Source organism: Apteryx rowi, unplaced genomic scaffold (assembly GCF_003343035.1).
Source record: "Apteryx rowi isolate R43461 unplaced genomic scaffold, aptRow1 scaffold_19, whole genome shotgun sequence".
In the NCBI taxonomy this organism is placed as follows: domain Eukaryota; kingdom Metazoa; phylum Chordata; class Aves; order Apterygiformes; family Apterygidae; genus Apteryx; species Apteryx rowi.
Window position 1 is genome coordinate 4,764,862 of NW_020448196.1, and position 4,388 is coordinate 4,769,249.

Genomic DNA, 4,388 nt, shown 5'->3' on the forward strand with positions numbered 1-4,388 from the left:
CTGGGAATAAGCCTCAAGAGGAAGCGGGAGGGAATTTAGGGATAGTTGTAATGCAAGAGCTTGGGGGGACCGAAAGGGAAAAACGTGGCAGAAGTCTGTGAGCCGATGAGATCTTAAGGCACTGGCGACTCGGCGTGCAAATAGGAGCAGAGCATGCTGGTGAGATACAGATACATAGATAGATAGATAGATAGATAGAGATAGAGATATTTTTCCTGTTAGCTGTTCATTCTCAGAGGTCTCTCCAAGCCTCCTGTAAGGCAGGACAATCTGATCCTGGCGGGTCTCTTGCTCGGGTTCATTTTCAGCCGATTGCTGCGCTCCCCTCGGTAGTATCGCGCTTGCTCGTTCCTGAGCACCAATTTTGGTTCAAGTGGCCTAAAAATGCCCTTTTCCCCACGGGCAGCCGCCCCGGGCAAGGCCGTCGGGAGCCGAGCGGGTCTGGGGGCTTCCAGAAACGCCTGTTGATAGCAGCCGCTTCTGTCCTACTTCCTGGAATTTAGTTAAATCGACTGTTAATTAAATCTTTGCGCACCAATCTGTAAAATCGCGTGCCGAGTCCCCAGGATGGCGGGGAAACGCCATTGGCACCAATGCCCTCAAAATGCGTTTTATCCAAGGATAGTGGATTGCTTTCCAGGTGTGAAGGCTCCTAATGCCACCGCAAAGTGGGAAAGTGCTGCCGATTCGGATCCGCAGCGGCCCGGGAGCATGGCAATGGAGCACGGGGCGAAGCCACTCCGACGGCTGGCCCCGCGCGCTAACGCGACTCTACTTCTAATTAATTGGAAGTAGACAGCTTGGAGTGGTCTTGGAAAGTGAACCCCCAAAATCGCAGCGTCCGGAGACTTGAGTAGTCCAGTAAGTCCTTAACCACCCAACCCAGCTCGCCGGGACTTTTCTGGGGAAGGCAGGGGAATTTACTTTAGTTCTTCTTAGAAAAAAATTTTTTTTTTTCTTTTCTTCTTTTTTTTCTTCTTCATCGGAGGGGCCCTGCTCGGTAACCCGCATCCTTTCCCCCGGCCGGCGGAGGGGATGGCTCGCTCCTCCGCGGAGCCGGTGGCGTCGTGCCCTGCGCGAGCCCGGGCTGCCGCGGTGGGAGCCCTCGGAGGTCGCGGCGCGGCGGCAGAGTCTCAATTCGAGGCGGTTCTTCGAATTCACCTCTTCCGCTTGGGATTCCCAGGCTGCATCCCGGGAAAAGGCCCTGCCCTTCGGCTCGCGGGCGGTTTGGTTCTCGCCGGCGGATTCGGACGAGGCGCGTTGGGTCCGAATCGCTATCGCTTGCGATAATGCCTCAAACGCGGGCCCGCCGCCGTCGTGCACGGTCCCATTGCAGGGACCTGGGGGCGGCAGCGACGGCCGCGGCGGTGCAGACTTTGGCCCCTTGGAAAGCCTTTGCCTGAGGAAATGCGGCAGCGGCAGCTAATAACCGAGTCCGGGCGCGTTGTTGCCGGGATTATGGCTCGGACCTGCTGACGCCTCTCTTAAAACAGCATCGTCCCTGCTGCACATGCAGATGAGCCCCTTCGATTTTTCTTTTCAAAAATAATTGGTTTGGGTTATATATATTTTTTTCCTTTAAGATTTTAACTGAGAGACAGCAAATTTAATATTTTCTGTGTCTTGGATGTGTTGTGATTTACATTTGATTTTAGGCATAATTAGAAATGCAAGTGGAGCGCTTTGTGTTTTACCTCTGCTTCAACTATTTATGGCATGCTATGCAAATGAAGCGAGCTATGAATATTAAAGATTAGAGTATGTTACAAAGTATCACTGTCTTTAATGAGTTCAGTAATGGGCACAGGCTTTGCACACACTTTAATATGGACGTGCTTTATGTCGTGCGCTGCCTGCGCGGCTCTGCAGCTATTTATTCCGGGTTTGGTTGCATCCCAGGAGAGCGGGGCCGTTATTTAAAACGTATCGAGCCCTGGATCGGCTGCAATAGGTAGGTGCTGTTTTCAAACGTGCCCGTGACAAACGCCGCTGCAGCCGGCGAGGGGTGTTGATGGATTATTGCACGGAGCCTGTTTCAGTTCTGGTATAGGTCAATCCGCTTCATCTGCTGCAGCGTCGTAGATGGATCTGAGAACATGAAAGTGCTCGTCGACCTTTCAAGGTGCTTTGCAGCGCTGGAAAGGAATCTTAAACGGGCGCCAGCCGGAGCGGGATCGCTCCGTGCAAAATCACGGACACCGGAAGGAAGGAATGTTGCCGTTCCTCACCAATTAGCCTTATTTACATAGAATTATGTTGGCTTTTTTGGCACATCCGGAGTCGTGCGATAGAGCGTCTTATCCGCTGGCGGGCACAGGATGGGGACCGGTGACTCCCGGGCTTGGCGCTTTCTGGCCGCGTGGATCTGGACAGCCCCGTTCATGTGCTTTTATCCCTAGAAGAGCGTCACCGTTGTAACAGAAATGTAATTTTTCAGGTGCTGCAGTGTGCAGAGTGATCTGAAACGCTGCTCGTCTGAAGAACAAATTTCGAGGCGTTTCTGCATTGAACGTCTTGGCCCCGTGCCGTAGAGCAGATGCCCGCGGAGGGGCTGGCGCAGGCTCGGGGCGCCCGGCCCGGGAGGGGCTCGGAGCCTTCGGATCTCGGGGAAGCGGTAAAAATAGTGAGACAGGGAAAACACGGTGTTTCGTGCCGAGCGGGGCTTGAGGAGGGTGGGCGGCAGGGAGGGAGAATTAAGTATGCCCCGGGGAGCGTGCTTTTCGAATCGGAGGTATTTAAATTACAAATTTTGATGAGGAAGACTGTCAGCAGTATTCAAAACAGTGCTTAAATTCTTTTGAAACATTGTCGAGCTGTGCTGTAGCGGTTGAAAAGTTTGGCACACGGGAACTTGGCCCAGAAGTTGCTGCTTGGGTTTCTTTTCTTTTTTTTTCTTTCTTTTTTTCCCTTTAAAACTGGATTCATCTGTATGCAAGTGCCCCACAGGGCTCAGAGCAAGGCCAGGGCTCGCGCCGGGCTGAGAGCGACCCTTGCGCGCGAGCGAAGCCGACGGGGCGCTGGGGCTGTAACGTCAGGGCTCTTCCCTTTTCAGTTAATGAGCCTTAATAACTATTTATGCTTTAGATTAGAAACGGGAATTTTATAGTGCTGGTGTCTGCTCGTAAAAAAACAAACCAAAAGAAAAAAAAAACCACCCCAAAGAACCAAATGGAGATTTAGAGTATGATTGTGATCTACAGGGTTATTAATCCGTATCCATTGATTTGGGGTGCGTTTTTGGTCGCCCGGGTCGAGGCTCGCAGCACCCCTGGCACCTGGGGCTGCAGGGCGCCCGCTATTTTTACTGGCGAGTGGCTCGAACTCCCCATCTCTTTTTCTGTCGCAAGACCTGCTTTTTAAAAAAGTGTATTTTTTTTATGATTCGAGAGGCTGTTGCTTGCCAAAAGGCACGCGGCGGGCACGACGCGGGCAAGGCGGGCGCTGTGGCCCCGCGGGGCGGCGGCGGCAGCGGCGGGGGACCCCCCGCGGCTGGGTTCCCGCATGGCGGTACTCCCGTTCCCGTACCACCAGCTCGCCCCGCCGCGGGCATTGAAGACACCCTCCTTGGGGGCGAGCGCGCGCACGTGCCCCAGGAAGGCGCTGCGATCGCCCCGCTAGAGAAAGCGTCATCCGGTGTCACCCCTCGCGCGGGGAAAAGACGCGGCGCGGGCGGAATGGAGATGCTGAGGTGGTCTCCGAAAATCTGACGCCACTTTTAGCACGTCTGTTTGGTCCGTCAGTGGTGTTTTGCTCCTTGACCAGAAGCATCAGTCTGGAAGAGCAGGCTGCGTGCTCTCTGCTGCCTTCCCGGAGACCTGGAAGCGCAGAGTTAAATCCCTGCAGCGTGTCTCTCACCCGACGTGCAAGCTTCTGTTTCCATTAAGGATCAAGCTCGGCCGCGGCTGCAGCTTCGCTTTATAGAGTATTAAATGTTTAATGTCTTCCTTCGCCAAAACTTTTTGGCAGTAGCGTTCTCCAGCACTGAAATTCCCACAAAAAAGTGGAGATCCTAATAACTTCAAAGTAACAGCTGCCCTTGAAGGGTTAATTACATTATGCCTACTTTTTTTTTTTTTAAGCAGGGAGAATAAACTGTAGCCAAAAGTAAGAAGTCATTAATTTTGAGACAGAGATGTAAGCAAAGTTTCCTTCCCCTATGCAGTTTGGTAACGGTAGGCTATGCAGTAATTGAAAAGTAAAGGCAATTGAATTACAGGCGCCTGTCCAAAGCCAGCGCGAGATTTTTTTTTTTTTTTTTTTTTTACAACCTCCATTGCATCAGAACTAGGCAGGATTCCTGATGTTCTCATGTGTGTTAATGCTGACTCACAGACTAACTTGCACAAGAAAAAAAACACACAGGCAGCTCCACCATACTAGGTAATGAG